Source organism: Anas acuta, chromosome 2 (genome assembly GCF_963932015.1).
Source record: "Anas acuta chromosome 2, bAnaAcu1.1, whole genome shotgun sequence".
Taxonomy (NCBI): Eukaryota; Metazoa; Chordata; class Aves; order Anseriformes; family Anatidae; genus Anas; species Anas acuta.
In genome coordinates, this window is record NC_088980.1 from 42,790,067 (window position 1) to 42,811,132 (window position 21,066).

General features: G+C 40.0%; 2 long non-coding RNA genes across 2 annotated transcripts in view; one reads left to right on the top strand and one right to left on the bottom strand.

The window, feature by feature from the left end:
- Positions 1 to 8,133, top strand: part of LOC137852578 (uncharacterized) — a 167,013-nt gene extending 158,880 nt beyond the window's left edge. The window contains exons 4-5 of the long non-coding RNA XR_011093942.1: positions 7,389 to 7,471; positions 7,669 to 8,133. This is a non-coding gene — a long non-coding RNA (uncharacterized lncRNA). The remainder of the gene's footprint in view (positions 1 to 7,388; positions 7,472 to 7,668) is intronic.
- Positions 1,852 to 19,854, bottom strand: LOC137852579 (uncharacterized). The gene is made up of 4 exons (XR_011093943.1): positions 19,744 to 19,854; positions 16,820 to 17,027; positions 16,381 to 16,559; positions 1,852 to 4,683 (listed from the first exon to the last, which is right to left on the bottom strand). It is a non-coding gene; the product is annotated as an uncharacterized lncRNA (long non-coding RNA).
- Positions 19,855 to 21,066: the final 1,212 nt, after the last annotated feature.

The following is a 21,066-nucleotide window of genomic DNA, read 5'->3' on the forward strand; positions in this document are numbered from 1 at the left end:
GACTTCATGTGAAAGGCGGATTTCTTCTTTTACAGTGGGCAGAATGTTCCAAAGGAACCTGTGTGCATCTGCCTGTGTACTCTTTCCATTAGCAGCTGTGCAGATGGCTTGAATATCTCAGGGCCAAATAGGCACTCTTTGGTTCAGATAGCGTTGAGTGTCTTCATCCTAGATTATGAACATGTCAGATTGCAAACCTGTTAGATTGCATCCAAGACATTTTCCCTCTTGAGCCCTGGCTGTAGTGCTAAGAGCATTTGCTGTTGTTTGGAGGCCTTGTGGGGCAAAATAAAGTTCCTGGTATGATGCAGTCACTCATATCTAGCTCTCTACACCCTAATAGTAACAGAAGCTCAATTAAAAGCCAGTCCCTGCTTTTCTTTAAAGCTGGAGTTTGCAGCATACAAAAATGATCCGGGGATATTCTCTACCACTTTCATTTTGTAACCATGTATGTTTTATTATTTTCGTAGTAGTTATGAAAGACTGAATAAATAGGTTTTAATTCAAGTAGATTTTTAAAAACACCTGTAATACTTAAAAAAAAAAAAAGACAATGTACAAGATAAAACTCCCATTTTCTTTCATCTACAGAAAAAAAAAAAAAAAAAAAAAAGTTTTAACAGTAATTGCTTTAGGAAGAGAGTATGTTGCACTAAAATAGGACATGCCCAGTATTTTGCATGGAAGTATAAGGTGGAGTTCAAAATCTTTAGTAGCTCCTAAAAGTTAGGAGGAATTTCTCTGTGTGATTATGAATTCTGGCTATCACTATTAGACACTCAAATACCATGCTCTTTTGCTCTTATTAGCAGGAAAATGTGCTTGACAGGGGAAGATCAGAGGCTCAAGAAACAAAAGTATTGGCCGCTGTCATGCTGTTTTTCCAGCCATTACAAAATCTATAATAACCCTAGGCACTGAATGAGATCCCCCACATGCTGAGAAATGAGTAGGTAATGAAAGAGACTTCAGACATCCCTTGGGGGTGAACATGGCCTTCTCCTGAACAGGCACCACTCCACTGCTTGACCAGTTAAATGTGCCACATCAGCATTAATGGTGTCACCACAGTCTCTCCTTCCTTCCTAGTAAACTTGTATTTACCATCTCTGTATTTTTGGAAAAAGCAGAGCAAAGATGAAACTGAAGCTTTAACACTTGCCCACTACATAAAAGGTGTGAAGGGCATTTACTCTGGTCATTAGGTGCTTGTTTGAGTGTCTTGTATTGTTTTGTCTTTACTTGGTAGCTACTCTGACACCTGGTGTTACCACGCAGACACCTTGTAATTCTGAGACAAGAACAGTGGCTAAATTAATGATTTTATCACTCATAAGTGATGCATGCACTATCTTGCCTTGGTAGTGTTATCATCTGGCTTAAACTAGTACGTTGCATATAAAAGCAACCAGGAGCACCCAGCTTTAGGCGATGGTATTTTTATTAGGTCAGGCACGGAGCTGACTCAGATGTAGCTTACATTGGCTTTTGGTTCTCTTTAAAGAGCTGTGCAGATGCCATAGCAACTGACCCTGGCTGAGAGAGGCAGGCTGGGCATTGCTAAATGAGACTTTGAGCTTTTTTAGCGCAGTTCACTGAAGAATAGTCTGACCTCCATATATGTTGCAGTCAATCAGGCTAAGCATTTTTTTTTTCATTAAGAAAATATTATTGTAAAACTTCTGGCCAGACAAAAATCAGTCTTGGCATTTGAAAAGGCTCTCAAGATTGTTAATATTTGACTAGTCCCTATTGCTTCATCACATCAAGCTTAAGAATAGCATAAAGGGATACACAATATATCAGAAGATTGTCCTTTTGTTTTATTCAAATAGGAAAAATGCAGTGCATAATAAAACTTTATTCTGAGTCATTATGTTTACCAAGATTAGAACTATAAAGTTCAGTAGTCTACAACAAGCAGGATAAGGAAAGCCAAAGATGGTATGTAGGCATTTCTTAATGCTACATGGCCTAGAGTTGGGAGCAGTATTAGAGCAGAGATACCTGGAAAAGTCAACACCTCCTTGCTTCTGTTTATATGGAGCAGAAATCACTGTCTCATAAAGAATTTAGATGACACCGTCAGTAACATTTACTCTCTTGGAGAGCAACGTGTCATGGATTCTGGTGCATTTTTACTGGACATATTAGCCTGTATTTAGGGGAATAAAAATATATCAGTGCAACATTTTCAGATAGGTTGCAGCTTCCTGACACAAGAGCACTGAGCAAAATACCATACTGCCTGGATAAGGAAGTTTTTGTAATAGGAATTACACCCCACATTTTCCCCTAAAAAGTTTTTCCCTCTCTCCTTCTTTCATTTTTAAAACAATTCCAAGCTGAAAATATGTCATGTACCTTAATAAAGGGTTGAAATCTTAATCCCAGTTTTACGAGCTCTATGAAACCAATGTGCACTGTGCAATATGGGAATTAGTCCCAGGTGACTGCCAGGCAAGCCTGATGTCTCTAGTTATCAAGTGCTACTCTCCTGCAACTACATGTATGATTCATACATCTGTGTGTTTTCCAATGTGTGCAGTGTATTCTGTGGTACAGTTTAATGAAATAAAGACAAGTGAAATGTGCACACTTAATCAGTTTAAATGATAATACATCCTAACCCTCATCACCAAGAAAGTCTCTTAGCTGTTCAGGCTCATTCTGGTGAATCATAGCTTTCAAAGAAAAAAATGAACCATAAAAAATAATAGAAATCAAAATTAAATTATAGGCAAGTGGCAATCTTTCTGTATAATTACAACACTACAATTGTCTTTACTTCAGAGAGAGAACTCTGGGGACAATTTTAGCTGCTAGTTTGGGGGAGTGGAATGAAAAACAAAAAACTTTTTTTTTTTTTGGTCTATTTCTTTCGTATGTGGTTTATTTCTATATCCTGAAGGCTGCCAGGCTTATGTTCTTTTAATTCCATTGTCTGGGAACATCCTAGCTGTGGTGTGGAAAGAAATTGGGGTGTTTCTGAAATCTCATGGAAGAATTAGGGAAAGTTTTAACATAGCATGCTCTGTATCACTGTAGAAACTAATAATTTCTCATTTTTAAGGGAGCATGTTTGGAAAGTTCTTGAAAGGAGTTCTATAGAATGAAATGTATAATTTTTATATGTTTTGAAGTTGGTGGATTGTACTTGTACATCCAAACTAGATTTACCCTCTCTCTTTGTTGTTCACGCTTCATATCACCTCCCTTCCAGGACATGTTTCTCTAGTGACTGTTTTTACCTGTTGCTTCTAGATTGTCTGTTTGTTCTAGATATTCTGAGCAAACCTTCCTCCTTCCTTCCGTCCCTTCCTCTTCCCTTCCCTTCCTTCTCCCCCCGCCTTCCCTCCCCCCAAAATAACAACAAAACAAAAAAAAAAAAACACCTCCCTCAGTGAGAAATACACAGTGTGCAGGTACATGCCAGCCTGTCAAACGGCTCTTCTCTGGCACATAGACTTCCTGGGAAGTTCCAGTCATTGTTCCTCTTGCAAATTTTTGCATAGTATAAACTTCTGATAACTAAGTTACAGAAAGATAAGTTACTGTGCCACGTCAGTGTTTTTCCCTTGATAAACCACATTTACCACCAGGATACTGAAAAAATAGAGTCAAGATATCATAAATACTTGAGTCTTTTTTTATGGGAGGCTTGACAGAATGAAATGCATTCAGGGTCTCATCCCACTTCTAACACTAAATCCTAATTTCCCAGTGTGTGATTTGTGTGATTTTCACTTCCTAGTCCCTGATAATCCCATTTGTGGTTTTTAGTTTGTTTGTTTCTTTGTTCTTGTTTTATATATATATATATACAACATGAAAATTGACAATAGTTCCAATGAAAACACAACCCAGTCAGGAGTTTGAGGTACAAGTCTGATAGTTTGGACAACAGTACCACCAGCTCAGATTGCAGTACCTTTTTTCAGCATTTTAGATCTTAACTCTACACAGAGCCTATAGAGTAACTGCATAAAAGCATAGCACTATTTCAGGCATATAGGGTTTTGAAAATCATGGCAACAGCCTAGTTCTCCACACAATAATATACTGAGAAACCCCTATGAATTCAGTATAATTCATCCAAGAATTTGGCTTCTCTCCGCTCCACTCTGCTGAATTTAAATGCCAAATTGTGAAACAAGTTATAGAAAATGTGATTTTTTTTTTTTCCAGAGAAAATGAATCCAGTGTAACTGTAGAACGTGTGTTATCAGTCTGGATTGTATTGTACTGGGATTTTCTTGTATGTGCAAATATTACTGGAAAAAGTCAAAAGAAGTGACCCTTGAGAGCCCTTTCTTATGGGAAATGAAATCAGGCAACATAATTTTTTTAAAAGGGTTGAATTGTGCTTATATGAGGTGGGAAAGCAATTGTCAGAAAATCATTTCTTTTGCCAAATTTTGTATCTCTTCCTCAATATCCTTGTTTAGGAAAGCTGTAAAATCTGTGGGCTGTTGTTACCAGCAGTAGTTTTGCCTAATTTCCTGTCAGAGTCCATCCAGCCTAGCTTCCTGACTTGAGACACAGCCAACAATTTGAGATTGACGTTCTGACAGTGAATCTTGCTGTGCACTTAGCCAGGTATATAATGTTGTTCTTGTACATGCACGTGAGACAGGAATCTCTCTTGATCTCTCCAACCGTCAGTTTATGGCCTGCAGACTGACTATGAGGAGAAGCAACATTTTTAGATTACAGTCTGGTCACAAGAGGCATTATCACAAGACAGTAGAAAACAAATACTTGCATGTAGAGACAATATTCAAACTTCCTTCTAGGTTTCTATTTTCTCTTTTTTTTTTTTTTTTTTTTTTTTTTTAGATTTGGCAGGACTTCTGGTGTCTTCCTACAGCATCATGGGGAACTGGGATGCCCCTTCCTCTATTCCCCATCATACTGCAGACCACTGGGCTTATTTGGCAGCTCAGCAGCAACTCACCATCACTATTTCCCCACTGTGCCAAGTGGCCAACAGTCAGTCCACCCTGCCTGAGAAATGACTGAACTACATTTTGGGGCATGGTTGATAACACTTTGCAAAAGAACACAGAACTGCCAAGGGCAACTTTTATAAAGAAGCCATAATCACCTCTCTGTAGTACTTTTCCAGGCTGTTTCTTACCTCAAAGCCTAGCTTACTTTTCCCTCTCCTCGATTTCCACTTTCTCAGGTACTCAGGTAGCTACCCTGAAGTCTGTTGTTCAATATTTTTTTCCCCCAATATACAGGTTTTTGTCCTTGCACATAACACAGGGCCAGAAATCAGTTTCCACCGAAAGGAAAAGACTCTCCCCTCAACACCCTTGTAACCACTTCCCTAAATGAGGTTTAAAAGCACAAAAGAAATAGAAGGAACCAGCTTTAAAAATCTCAGAAGGATGAAGCATGCAAATTTGCTGGGAAAAAGCATCCTAGATATTACAGTTCCAAATACAGTGACTAAGAATCAACAATAATCTTTTATCCACTCTAACACTAGAGTTTGGCAATACCGTTCAGCAGGAACTTCTATGTCATTGATGGCTGAGTCAAAATATTTTCTGTGACAGGTCACAAAAATGGTTTTGCAGCATTTCCACACAGCTGGAGAAATAATCGTACGAGCAAAAGGGCAGCAGCTGTGAGATTTCAAAGTCTTGCCACAAAAGGAATTCTGGAAATGTAACAAACATTTTTAAGTCCTCATCATCTGTCCAATTCCCCCATTTCTCTTTCTTTCTTGCCTACATTGTCTCAAGCACTAAGAAAATACTGATACAGTATGGTTCTGGAATCCAGTTTAAATTATCTGACATTTGGAAAAAAATCTAACCATAAATAAAAGTAGAGTTCTTTGTCTTCTTCAGTTGTATATCTCAGCTTTAAGTACATGTATTAAGTTTTTCTTTTGGAAGCCATAAAGTTGGGGTGTCTATTTAAATCCAGCAATTCTAGCATGTGCTACGAAATGAAGACAGGTCTGAAACCTCCCAGTCTGGAAGTACACAGCTCCCATGGTCTAACTTTCAGCCCACCAAACACAAAGCGAGTACTGCCTAAGTACTCTGTGGAACAAGCAGCTTCTTGAGCAGCAAACACAACATGTCCTGTGACTGCAAGTTTGAACAATATGGGTGAACTACAGGAAGAGAAAATGAGGGAGTAGGCAGGCAATCAGCATAGTAATTTCAGGGGCATTTTTTCTTTTCAGAGATTTGCTCTGTATCTTTGGGAATAGTTTGAGAAACAGAATGGTTCAAGCAAATCTGCAGTCTACAGCATTTTTCCTCACACAAAAGGGACTCTGTTTTCAGTTTGAAGATCCTCAGTTAAAGCAAAAGAAGGATTTATTTAAGCACTCTTGAATGTTATTAAATGCATTTCACATACATCTTTTCAGCAATAGTATAATACAGAGGAAGACTGACCAGCATGTATCTTGTTGTTCTTAAGCCTAGCTTTTACTTCTTTGTTCAGCTTTGCACTATGGGTGCTCAACTTATCATTTCCTGCAGGTACAATGTCTGTGGCCACCTGTAACAACAAACTCCTCTTGACTTCCATGGCAGCAAGGATGTGTGCTAAGCAGAGTCAACAGCAAACACTGAGCAGATGGCAGTTTCAGATTTACAATTTGAAAATCCACTGGTTTCGTCAATATCATACAAACAGCTAAACTCATCTAGTAGTGATTTTGTCATACCCAAGTGTGGGGCTTCAACAATGAGGGGATGTATTTCTGGAAGGACTTAGCAGCCCAGTGCAGAGACAGATGCTTGGAGGCACTCAAGGTTTCTTTGGGCCACTCAAGTTACAGACTTTTAAAGATTCCCTTTGCTTTCATGGATGCTGAAATGGATTTTGCTTTATTCAGTTCTGAAAGATTCCTTTTGGATCTTGCATGGGTGCTGAGGCTTTTGAAAATCTGGTCTTTCATTTGAGATGTTCAGCCCTTCTAAAAGACCAGCTTGTATTTCGGTGCTTTGCATTCATATTTATACAGAATAGAAGTGTGGAAAAAAATTCTCAGCCAGCACAGCCAGTTAAAAACCTACCAACGGTACAGGCTAGATACAGATATGCCAAAGAAAGGGGCATCTTTGTCTGATGTGTTTTGTGCCATGAGGAGTCATACAGAAGGTCTCCACTAGGAGGCTCTACCAGTCTCCATTTGCCCAACTTTTCTGGTTCGGGTCAGCCTTACAGATGAGCTCCAAGGCAAGAGAAGGGAGTTGGCTCTTTTTGCTAAGTGCTCAGAGTACATGGCAAGGCTATAGATTTTTCTAGGGCATTAATGAAATACCTAGAAGGGAATTCTGCCTTAATGCTACCACACTGTTACTGCAAAGTGCATCCACCTAAACTTACTTTATCTTGTTTTCCTGTAGGCCCACTGTCGAGTTATGCAACCACCATCACCTCTACCATGTCAAAATACCTCCTAGTAACTACCTAGATGAAGAGCACTCAGGTCAGGCTGAATCCAGGCAAGACCAAAATGTGTCTAGGTGAAATGGGAAACACTTTGAAGAGCTGGCCAAAACATTTTTGCCACCTTACTCAAAGACATACAGTCCTTATTCATCAAAGTTATGTCTGACTCCTCACTAAATAGACTTGTATGATCAATTTGTATTAATTTCTAGAAATGCTTTTGCTTACTTTCAGCTCACTAGGAAACTCTGTCCATCTCGCCCCAGTGATTCATACATTTGTCACCTCCAGCATGAACCCCTGTAACTGAAGTGGAATCTGAAACCTGTGAATGGATCCAGAAGGTGACTGCTGACTTTTTCCATGGTGAAATGTGCTGTTAGCACAGTATGTCTGAATTCAGGTACCTCAGAAAGCCTCCACTTTCTCTCAGTACCTGTTTACAGCCTTAGCCACCATTTTCAAAGCAAGTGAAGAAATTTCAGAGACAGCTGCATACCTCTGATGTGCCTTAGATCACAGGTTTAAAAAAAAAAAAATGTGAGAACTACTCACAATGTGAATCTGATATCTGATTTTGCTTTGCACTGTCTGCACCTCTTGCCAAGGTAATCCTGCTGTGGAATGCTTTGCTGGAACCTGATCATCTTCCTGAAATATTGCAGTTTTCCCTGTGTGATTGGGCTGGGAGGAGGTTTTTTTTTTGTTTGTTTGTTTGTTTGTTTGTTTTTTACCATATGTGACACAATTCAACGGCTGTTTTTATTCATGAATCCTTTCCTCCTTTCTTCCCCCTTCCTCAAAATAAAAAACATTTCATGAATGTTGATTACACAGGGCATGTGTAAAGAATCCCATCTAGGCAACTAAAGACTTTACTACTGCTTTTTGATGTCCCATCGAAGGGGCTCAGATAGTGCCTTGTTCTGGTTATGATTTAAGCCTTGGTAGCTCATTTTTTCACCTTCAGACTCTTTCCAGCTTCTGTTACTTTCATCTCTGGGAGGTTGTATAGTTTTTTAAGTACTCTGAGTTTTGAAGCAATTTGAATTCTGAAGTTCCATAAGTGAGAACTCCTGAGGACAAAATTAATTCAAGTGTTTTATTCACTTGGCTATCTGTGGAATACAATTTGTTTTAAATACTGAGATACTCTCTGCCCAAACTGTGTTTGGGGTTGTAGAGTTATTGTGTTTCTGATGTGATAACAAAAATGCTGGAAATAGCCAAGGAAAGGCAACTGTCTCATTTAGAATGAAAACACAGGAAGGTGGAAGGCAATATTTACAACTTGCTTCTAAATGAGTGAAATAGTTTAATATTTAAGGTTATTTTTTTATACAGTTTTTAGGTTAATATTTAAGGTTATTTTGACAAGTGAATAAATCCAAGGGAGTACAGGTCAAACCACTGTAGAGAAGATGGTTTTATATGATAGCAAAGAATGTGAATAAAAGCAAATTGAACTGAAAGGAATACTCCATCAGAATGTACATTGTTCTTTCAAAGAGTAGGGCAGTAAGGGTTGACACAGAAGGCTTAGATGGAAATGAGGGTACACAGTGCAGTGTTACTGCACTGAGACAAAGATTTCAAAATGCATGCAAGAATGTCTACATTGCATAGCAAAAATGCCTTTGGTCTTCAAAGCATAAATCACCGTTGAGTTAGTATTCCCATCACAAGCAAGATTCATGGGTAAACTGGCTCGCCTCCACCCTTTTTCATTGTAGAATATCTTGTACACCCACGAGGCCTGCGGCCAGATGTTTTACCTAGCTGTATAGAACTGTTTCAGATATTGGAGGTGTACTTGAGTCTAAGCTGTGAAGCACCAAGTTGGTAAACAGGAGCTGCTTTGAATTAAAAATAGCAATTGACCTGACTGGAATTCCTATGACAGAAAGCCAACTGTAAATTAGTGGCCAACAGACTTCTATGGAGAGGAGAAAGCTGCCTGGCAGAGAAGGACCTGGGAGTATTGGTTGATAGTCAGCTGAATATGAGCCAGCAGTGTGCTCAGGTGGCCAAGAAGGACAACAGCATCCTGGCTTGCATAAGAAACAGTGTGACCAGCAGGGCTAAGGAAGTGATTGTCCCCCTGTACTTGGCTCTGGTGAGGCCACACCTCGAGTACTGCGTTCAGTTTTGGGCCCCTCGCTACAAGAAGGACATTGAGGTGCTTGAGTGAGTCCAGAGAAGGGCGACAAAGCTGGTGAGGGGTCTGGAGAACAAGTCCTATGAGGAGCGGCTGAGGGAGCTGGGATTGTTCAGCTTGGAAAAGAGAAGTCTCAGGGGTGACCTTATCGCACTCTATAGATACCTTAATGGAGGCTGTAGCGAGGTGGGGGTTGGCCTGTTCTCCCACATGCATGGTGACAGGATGAGGGGGAATGGGCTAAAGTTGCGCCAGGGGAGTTTTAGGTTGGATATTAAGAAGAACTTCTTTACTGAAAGGGTTGTGAGGCACTGGAATGGACTGCCCAGGGAAGTGGTTGAGTCACCATCCCTGAAAGTCTTTTGCAGATGTTTAGATGTAGAGCTTAGTGATATGGTTTAGCGGAGAACTTGTTAGTATTAGGTCAGAGGTTGGACTCAGTGGTCTTGGAGGTCTCTTCCAACCTAGATGATTCTGTGATTCTATGAAAAGCTCTGTCACACAAGTCATGGTTTGTTCATGTACCAAGAGAGCAGTTGTATGTCTGTAAAGTTCTCCTCCAGTTTCCTGTTACACCACTATTCTGTCTGCATTCACTTCTGGCTAAGAGACATATATTAGCAAAATAAAGCCTTGTTATAGTTTGAGACAACTTCACAGCCTAAACTCAACATCTGACACATGTAATTAGTTCACAAAGTAGACTGAGTAAAGTCTTGCAGAAAATATGAGTATTTATGTATGACTGCCCATGTTTTTGGAATAGAGCCTGTCTTTGGTGCTATGTATTTTCTGACTTATACAATCAGATGAGCATTGCCAGCTGCATATCTACGTTATTGGAGTAGATACCATAATGATTTCAATGTATGGTTTGGTCTACTTCATGTATGTCACAATAGCAAGGAAAAGAGAAATAATTGTTCAAAACTGCCATTGTTCTAGATTAGTTGACTAAGTAGTCAGGCACATCCAGGACAGGCATTACTTGGGATAACCTTTTTCCTAGTCACAGGGATTATTGCTAGGGAGAATGGGCAGCCCAGAGAGTTTCAACAAGGTATTTGGTGTGAGTTGAACTAATAAGATTCACAGAAATACCTCAGCTTAAATTTCTACATATCTATCAGACTGAAGCACTGTTGCAGGGCAGACCCCATGAGGTTGAAGCCACATGTCTTCCTTTCTGCCATATATAGAGGAATTTGCACAAGAAATCTAAATTTGTAGAGGTAAAAAGAGCCTGGGAAGTTCAGAGGGTAGGAAAGAATAAATCAAATCAAGAAAGCTAAAGAACCTTAAGAACCTCTTAGAAGCCATGGATTAGAGAACTGCTCTGCCCTGACCCCTCAGACAGAAACACCAGAGCTGGACAGACAGATACAGCTGTTGTCTACACTGTTGCTATAATTCTCATACTCTTTCAGAGATCACTGGAGATTATGGCCATAAAGGGCTATTACATGATTTAGTCTGACCCAAGGGTTTTGTTTTGGTTTTGTTTCTATTTTTTAATTCTGACTCCAATAACTTGTGTTTAGTTGCAACATATCTTAATTTGAAGATGTCAAGAAATGTGCAATCCTCTACTGACTGAAACAGTTTGTCCAATTGTCTGTCAGCCTCACAACTTTTAAAAGAAAGTATCTAATCTCATAGGCATCTGGTTTAAGATTCTGGTCAATGGTTATGAGTGATTTTACCTGGTATTTTCTTGGTAAATAATGGAGACTTCTCAGTATTCTTCTATGTGGCTCTCTACTACTTGTGAAGGTGATGTTCCTCTAAGCTATTTAGTTGTATCCATGGAGACATTGCATTGGTTTCATTCTATTAATTCATATAAATTTTGCCTTTTGCTTAACATAGAAGATACACATACACACACGCACAGTCACCATCCTTCTGTAGAGACCTTGGACTTTTGCTATGAGCATGGACTTTTTGGTTTGTCTCTCACCATTCATCTGGCCTTGTATCACCCTTTAGGATTTGTATTTTCATCATACTTTCATTTGCTTATGTATAGAAGCTAGCACAAATGTCCTGATCTCATCTGTGTGTCTTTGCAACAGTAAAAACTAATAATTGACAAGAAAGCCCTAATGATAAGAAAATGCCACTCGTCTTCAGTCCCTGCTGGTGGGAATATATGACCATTCCAGTGCTTTGTAAACTCTCTAAATCCAACCACCGGCCATACTTTCTCATTTACATATGATCACTTTTATTGGATATGGAAAACATCAACAAGAAAAGTAAATTAAGAAAACAAACTAACATGGCAAGTTGTTTACAGTTACCTATGTCATTCTTTCCATCTCCAGCTGTTCTAACTGATTAGTCTTTCGAACTCTGCCACAAAATCTGCTGTGCTCCTTGTAGCAAGATAGTAATAACTATCACTATAGTTACTACCAGTACTTCTAAAACCAAAAAACTTAATGAAAAAGTAAAATGCAGATTTTCTTTCATGAGAAAGTTATTTTGATTTTTTTTCATTTAAATCTGGAGAAAATTCTTCAGAGCACTCTGAAATTAAGCTTTAAGGTTTTTTTTTTTTTTTCCTATTTATTTATCAATTCCATATTTTAGGGGAAAAATCTGGTGTGCAGAGGGAAGAGAAATGGCAGTAAAAAAAATAAAAAATCTTGAGAATAAGATTTCAAGGAAAGGTGCATAGGGAATTAAATATTGTTACCTTTTAAAACATACAAAATATATATTTCTTTAAATTTCCTAAAGAAGTCTTCACCAAATCTCTGTCCTTTCTAATCTCATGGATGAGGGACCTTCCCCAGGAAATGTGGGACTAAGCTGGTTGTTTCAATAGCTCCTGTTAGGGAAATCACAAAAAATGTTTCTTCTGCAACTTCCTCAGATCAGGGAAAACTACTCTATTTGCTACTTCCTTGTTTTCTTTTCTTTGTGGAACAGCAAGAGAGAGGAGTCATTTCTCAGGGTGGTCACAGCCAAATGAATACATGGATCCAATGGCCACAGCTCACACTGAAGGAAAACAACACTCCTGATCAGCTGATCAATATGAATTGTTTACTCTCCTGGCTTGAGAATTCTTCCTGTCCAGTAAGACTTCCAGTAATTTAGGATCATTGACATTAGAAATCGTAAAATCACCCAGAGGAAATAACAGTAAAATAATTATAGTCCCTGGGAAAAGGTTTAGTATTTGCTTTGGTATTAAGAGCCATGCCTTGTTTGTTGAGCCAAAGGAACGCTAATGGCTGCACCCTTACCAGAAAGGTTCACACTGAATCCTGACTGACCAAGGTTAAGTGAATTTGCAGATCTCTTTTTTAAAATGCTGATTGAAGCTTACAATTCCAAAACCTCTGAGAAACGCAAGTGGTGTTGTTTTTTTCAAGCAAAGAGGTTGAACACCTTTGAATTTGCCCATATCTTATTCTTTCAAGCAGCTCAGACCCAGTCACTGGTGGAATTAACTGTACTAACCAAGTTACTAAAGGGCTTGAGCTTGAACACTAACCTCCTTACAAATACCAGTCCGTTCTAAACAATGCATTTTTGCAGTGCTCTATCTGAACAAGTCATATGCATACGGCACATGTGATACCCTTGTCCTCCAAAGGAAGACCAGCTGGCACTGTTGCAAAAACTTGCTAACTCTGCTCAGCTGCATGTGTAAACTGGTAGTTCTTGCAGAACTGCTTATTGTCACTGGCGAGCCATTTCTTTCTAGTTCTCACCAGTAAAAATTGCTTTCCTGGCTTTAATCTCTCTGTGAAACCGTTGTAGGTAAGTCTGCTGCCACAGCAATCAAACAAAATATTGTGCAGTGCCAAGACATTATGCTATGAGTGAATTCTCAGCACATAATTCTCCAAGAACATCTTTCCACCCAGTTAAAAAAGGGGTGGGACTTTTACTCTCATTTCCCTTGGTGGTTTCTCCAGCAATTCTCTCCCTAATTAAAGCAATCCCAGTGCAGATTATTTTGCCTGAATTTACTTGACTGAGAGAAATAATACATACCAAGAGTTTTAAAGCACATTCAGAATGTACCGAACAGGAAAGAAAAGAAATATGAAGTAAAATGCACGACAAGGTGTGGTTTGTGAAAGGGAAAATGAGCTAAATACCAGTTTGTTTCCAAATATCCAGCAGCAATAAGAACTTTAAAATCTTTTTTTTTTTTTCTTTATCCTTTTATTTTTAAGGTAGTGTAAGATCTTTCTATGAACAGTATGCATACTTATACCGAAGTATTTCCATCAGCTTGAACAATCTATTTGCAGTGGAAGATGTAAAGACACTAACTCTCCTAGAAAGGGTAATGTTTGAAGGACAAACTTCCCTGACTGGCAGGTCTCGCCTCTCCCTGTCTCCTGTGAGGCTGGGTTTGTTCTGCAGAGGTTGCCCACAGGGCTCATCTGATGGCTCTGGAAGGGGTGCACAGGGGTGTGCTGCTGTTTCTCTAAGGGGAGCAATTCAACATCATGCTTTCTTACAGAATTCGATTTTTCACTTAATTAAGGATTACTTCAGCTAGGCAGTGAATACACTAGTCCCTTGAATGACAAGGAGAGTCCTCGTACAGTGATAAATGTTTACATCACTTGTGCATATGCTGTAATGAATCCATTTGCTGGACAAAAGCCTGGTGCATTTTACTATGTCACAGTGCTGGGGAATTTCTGGTTATAGAAAAGCTGATATGTGGAAAGAGTTAAAAAATATGACCTTTATTACAAAGGATTTCACTTTATCCAGGTAAATTTCTGCTTGCTTCCCATTTGCTGGAAATTATCCCATGTAAGTAAAGAGCCCCAAAGTGCTGATGTATTGTGAGGCTGCCCCCTTCATAGATGTGGAAGTATTCAAAGTGTTTTATTTCCCAGAGACACAGCCACTTGGTAGCTTGTTCCTTGGCAAAAAGTGTGTGTGTGATGAAATCTTAAATGTCTTGCCTATACTCACATGGTAAGAGCAGCAGCAGAGCTGAGAAGTGACCGAAAATAACCACATGAACTTCTTCCTCTTTCCTTCCTTACACAGACCAGCCTACATGTGTTGTAGCTTGATGTGACAGGTGCTGCTGCAGATGCAAGTTTTAGCTAGGCCTCTTTTCTGATCTCAGAAGTTCGGTAGAATCTTTTTGCTTTTCTAGGCACTTATAAAACCAACTGTCTTTATTAGGTCTCTGAAACAAAACTCAGATATGTGAAGACTTACTGCATCCAACACCATGAAATGTCACACAGACTCTGAAGAGAAACCACTGGTGCATTTTAGAGGGTGGCAGCTGTCAGGGAGCACTGTACAACACTGTGGAGGAGTGCTAGGTTAGTAATGACAGGTAACTGTGACTGCTTAACAGTGACCACAGCCACCTCCTGCTGCTGATAGTGTTTCTTTCTACATGGCTGGAGAAACAGCTGTTTATACAAATAGTCTTTATCACACTTTTACCAGGAAGTGGCTTAACATGTTTCTGAAACTGAGCATGTTCAAGTTGAGCTCATTTCATTTCAAGCCAAATGCTGTTTCTGTGCTGCTCAGTGAGCACAATCCATTCAATTTAATGTTGTTACAAACAAACAAAAAAAGATAACAAATACCATACGCTTAGAAAGGCTCTCTTTCCTAGAGCAAGATGTTTTCCAAAACCCTTTCCAAAACAGAACTAAGAGCAAAAAACTCTTCTAAAACTTCCGTGAGAGCCTGGGGAGTGCTGTACTATATACATTACTGCCCTATCCTTCAGACCACTGAGGTCCAGAGCCATTCCACACAACAGCAGCTTGGAACTTGGCTTTATAAAATGACAGACACATAAAAATTGTTGCCTTGGAATGGCTCAGCTTGTTACCCTATCTCAGTATTAAGTCTTTTGGAGAAAGAAACCCACCACCCCAGAAACAACTATTAGAATGCATGAGGTCAAAACAAACCAGGACTTTTTTTTTCCTTTTTTTTAAATGTTTTTTGAGTTGATACTAAGCAGAAAAGGCCATGCATCTGATGAAATAAAATATGTTTAGAAAATTAAAATTTCTAGAGGTTTAGGGTGTCAGATTGGCAACTAAAAGTTAAACATGTAAGAAATGCCTGAAAATTCCAGTTGACATTGATCTTACCTATATTTTACCTAAATGCCTCTTTTGAATGTGTGCCAAGAAAGCAAGACTCTACTGACTTCAGTGGGACAAAGATCTAGCCATAAATTTTGTACATGTAAGAATTTTCAAAAATATCTAGGAATGGAGCTAAAACAGAACTATGGCCCCAGACCCCAAAGCTTTGAGGAAGTTTTGGTTGGAAGACAAGCTTTGCAGCTGGGCTTTGATCTGGATGGAGCAAACCCAAACCAAGGATGAGATCTCCTGTGAATGCTGACAAAAATTGTGTTTGGATCCAGATTCAGACTTTACAACTTGGAGCCCAACTCCTAAAATGGTATAGATGAAGGCCAGGAAAGGCTGCCTGCTGTACAAGCAGACAGAAAGCCCCCCACCAGCTGCATACTCTGAGCAGCCTCGCTGTCTGTGTACAATAGCATCAGCACGGCAGGGGTAAGCCCACAAGGAAGTCTCTGTGGTAAACTGGCTTGCAAAAGCTGAAAGCGATGTGCATCCTATGTAGCACAATAGCACAAGGTTGTTCTGTGGCTGCTGCAAAACAACCTCAAATTCCTGTCTAGGGCTGCAAATGCAGCTTCTGCAAAATATGTGTTACAGCTTTGAAAGCAATATTCACACCGATTCCTGCTTGTCGCATATGGGCTTACACACACTATCAGCACCTACCAGTTCTCAGTTGTCACCACTTCTTTCACACCTGGAAGCTCGTTGCAGCCTATGATTGGCACCAACAGAGTTACAAGTAGCAGGTGGTGATGTTAGCATGCCTCAGATGAATCACATTTGATACTGCAGATATTTTCTTAGTAGTCAAAACATGAACACTGCAAAGAGAATCTTTCCTCCTGAAAGACCATGTAGAAGAAAAGATAGAGTTATGAAGCACATCTAGTACATGCAGGTAGTAATTCTTCTGTCACACATGAGAAAAGGTGTCCACAGAGTAGTGCTATCCCCCATCTTGTCCCTTCATGTGCCACACGCAAAAGTCAACCACAGAAATAAGACTAGAAATATACCCTTGTCTAAAAATCTGCTCAATGCTACAAGCAAAGGGACTATGCTTTTTAAGTCACACCACTCACTCATGAGAAAAGAAACTTACTTGTTCCCATGGCTCTCTCTTCACTGTGCATTCTGGCTGAGAATATTTGAGCACTTCCCTGGGATTGGTGTGTATCTTAGACTATGACAATCGTTGGGTCTCCTTTGATTCTTGGGAAGCTCATATGGTTCCCTGGAGAGAGCTGTGGTCTGTCTGTGTGTGTGGTGCAACGGTGATAACTTTTAGATTGGAGAGGCCTATTCCAAGGCTAAAATATAATAAAATAAAACAAAATAAAATAAAATTTGTTTAATCCCTCTAGTGTTTACACCCAACCAGTGTATCCAGTTATGAGTCACACATACTGCTAGTTGGCTCTAATCCAGTGAGGTGAAGGTCTGCTCACCTACCTAGAAACAGACAAAATGTTACCTTGCTCTCTTCACCACCTCCATGAGCCACCTGCCTTTGGTTGCCAATGAAGCCCCTAAAAAGGCATGGCATCTTTTGCCATGAGCTGGGTGGCAGGTATGCAAAAGGACCAAGAAGGCAACAGATCTTTTCTCTGCTCCCCAGCTGTGTCATGCAACATGACTAAAGCTGGCAGCATTTCTCAAGGCACGTGGAGGGAATTTTGTGACTTCTAGGGAATGGTTTGTGTGACTGAAGGCTTCTGAAGCCTGTGTACTAAGTGATTGGGCTGACAGCCATATCTGGCTTAGTATGGAGAAGGGAGGGAACAATACTTGAGCTGCGTAAATTCGTTCTTTGTCAGATTCTTATTGTTCTCTCCACCACCCAAGAGTATGAACAACATCAAAACTAATCAATAAACAGCAGCTAGATATCCAAGTACTTAAGAGTACAAGTCAACACTTACTCCGTGTTTTTGTATGAAGAAAGGCACTGATGAAAAGCCTTCTGCCAGTGATTATAGGACTGGCACCAGAAGGCTTTAATCACAGTATTAACAGCAATTCAGGATTAAAAATAATGTTTACTTTTTAAATTCTCTTGCCCACTGCAACTAAATAGAAAAGAAATTAAACAACAACCTAACAGGTGTTTTAGATTGCTTTTTTTCTCTAATTTTTATTGCTGTTTTTGTTTGTTTGTTTGTTCTGTTATTAAGAAACTGTGAGAGAAATACCATGTAAAAGCTTCTGCAAGAGCCTTGGAGGATGAGCCATGTGGGATGAGCAGGGACACGTACCCCAGCATTCCTTCAAGGGGCACGGCAACCCAAAGCAAGTATGTCAAAGTCCTTCCAGCTGGGGCTGCTGCCCAGCAAGACGGGTAGAGGGCTGAGCAAGCAGTGGCAGCTGGCAGGAAATCAGAGAAGCTAGAAATAGCAGTGGGGAGGCTGAGAGAGAGGACCCAGGCAGTGGAAGGAGCAGGTGAGAGACCACACTGATAGCAGGTGGGAAGGCAGGACAGAAAGGAGGTGCTCTGAGACTGAAACATCACGCTGCAGCTCTGGGTTATGTCAGAAGTATGCAGATGTTTTATCTTTCAGTTTAGTTAGATTGAAGATAATTCTTCACTGAACTCAGTGTAGACTCTGGTAACCCAGATCTGAGGGTGTAAATTGGTCTAATCTATCCTTTTGCCCCTCTGGGTATCCCACAGAGATTGCATCAAGCAACTCTGGGAGGATGTCTGAATAGCATTCATCTGAGCTAATGATTTGTTCCATGGGAAGGGTGGAAGAACTCCCACCTATGGTGAACTGTGAGAGAGCACTGGAAGAATTTCAGCACTCAAATGAGTCAATTTGTGTCCTTGCTGCGAATTAAGCAGTGAAAATAGGATCTAGCTTCTACTCACAGGCATGCCACTAAGCTCAGTTTTCATGAGCAGATCAGAGAGAAGTGGAAGGAGGTTCTGCAAAGGAGGTCAAGCTCATTCTGCAACACAAACCCCCGTTCAGCTACACCCTGCAAGCACCACACACATACATATGACTGCACTGGTAGAAAAAGAGGATCTGTGTCACAGCTTTTTGCAGGGCTTTACATAACAGCTTCTCAGCACATCTGAGAATAGCTAGAAGGAATTGTTGAGGGAAGTCATAGCATGGAGACAGCCTGAGCTGCGACTCTTCACTATTGTTAGCAGGGCAAAGAGAGCTCTAAAGTATACTATGTCTCTCCTACTTCATAATTCCCTGTGCTTTGACTAAAAGACACTATATGAGATCCAAAGGTTTTACCACCAATAAATTAACTGAGTGTGTGGTTGTTGGTTGTGAAACCAACAGTGCGGAATTTCTTCCGAATGAAATGTTAACATGCACACGGAAACAGAGAGACACTTTTGAAGATGCAGCTTGTTAAGTCTTTCTAGTAGTGCCACTGTTTGAAGTAGAGGTAATTACAACGATGTTAAAAAGGGATTTATTTTTAAAATGGCAGTCTGTAATTGATGCCTAGTGGAAAAGTCAGTGAGGATAGAATAAAACACACAGACTACATAAACAAAGAAAAGAACGTAAGAAAGAAAGAGCTATTAGTGAATAGGAGAAATAAGGGAAAGGACCCAAGGAAAGGAGTCAAAAAAGGCAACAAGAGGAAGAAAAGAAAGATATGTCAGTTCAGAACAGCATGCCCATTAAAGGAAAGGCATTAAAATCATACAAGAATAATGCCATGCAGACAGCAGGAAATTACTTTTCATTTGTGATGGAGATTACCGAAGTTGATTTTTCAATCTTGTCTTATTTTTGAATCACAATAAAAAAATCATCATAGAAAGTTAGAGATGAAAACCAGGCTAGTATCTGTGGCAAACAAAAGCATGCATGAAATAGCAAATACTGTAAAAGTCCTTCTGAAAATTCAGCCTGACTTCAACAGGATCTCCTCACTTCCTAATCAGCATCACTACACTCTCCCAGACAGCATCCAACTCCCTTGTCTGGCTGCCTTATTTACCTCAATGTAAAGCCTATGAACTCCTCAATTTCTAAGCAGTTTTCATATTACCTGGGCAGCAGTCCCTCAGGATAGATCAAACTGTGAAAGTCCTGGGCTAGATTCGTCCTTATCTGTATTTCAAAGCATTTGGAGATACAACAAGTATCATTTGCACTCTCATCCCTCATCAGTCTCAATTGCACCTCAATTTGTACTAGGCAGGAGAATTACCACATCACTTTCTCCAGCCATAGGTCACCAGAGACATGAAAATGTTCGTACGGACAAGGCAGAGTTGAGCAAGAAATGCTACACGCCTCTGTATTGAGGACTGAATTAAAGCCAGTGCCATTAATTTGTTCCCTACTCTCAGTCAATATCTGGATATAGACCCTGGGGATCTGACACTCCAGAAATGCCAAACTGACAGAAAATGCATGGTGTTATTTCTCCATAGACAGTGGAGACAATCATGCCTCTTTTATTAACTGCAAAGCATCTAATTCTCAGTTACGTTGAGGACAATTTATAACAGTTTAATATAGTAAAATGGTAATAAAATGGGTGTAAATTGCACTAAAGCTTTTTCTAATGACCCTTATATTGCCGTAGTGATGTAGAGAGCCTTGAATATCACTGAGGCTGTGGATTAGCACTCTCTTCCAGATCTTGCAGAAGTCCTTAATTCCCTCAGGCCTTGTCCCCATCCACCAGATGAAGTTGCTATTCTTCACACATATTGAGAATTTCAGGTGAGCGCTGTGTAATTTTGACTGCCCAACATTAGCCATCTCTAGCTAAGAACTGAACCTATTGAAGGCAGCCTTGCTAGTCTTCCCTGATCTGTCAAGGGAAAGGTCTGCCCGTCTGGAAGGTAGGAGAGACTGTGTGCACAGTCTGAGAACTGGGCTCACAAGTTAGTTTAATGATGGTCTCAAGTCACGGGAAAAGAAAAATAGCAAAAGTGAATGATAGCATCTGAGTTAATTGCAAGCCACAATCAGCCCCTTCATTCCATGGTCAGCTCTGTTGCAACAATATCCAAGTCCCGAGGCATTCTGAATCCTCCTGTACTGCATGCTTCTGACCTCTGAAGCACAGTAGCCACCTCTTGTGACCACAGCTCATAAAGTTGCCTTGCAGATAAAAATTATGGAACCATGAGTTTCCTTCCTGAGAGGAACAGCTGTGCTATTGCAAATAGATTTATTTAAAGATCCTGGTCAAATGAGTCAGTTTAACATCATCAGTGTGCTGCATTCCTGAATAACACAGGCATGATCTTCTGCCCGGTGGGGTGGGAGGATACTTTCCTTGTTTCTGGGGCTTTGCGGTTGAAGTACTTGGATTCTTTCAGATTAGATTTAGGGATATACTCTATCATTGATTCAC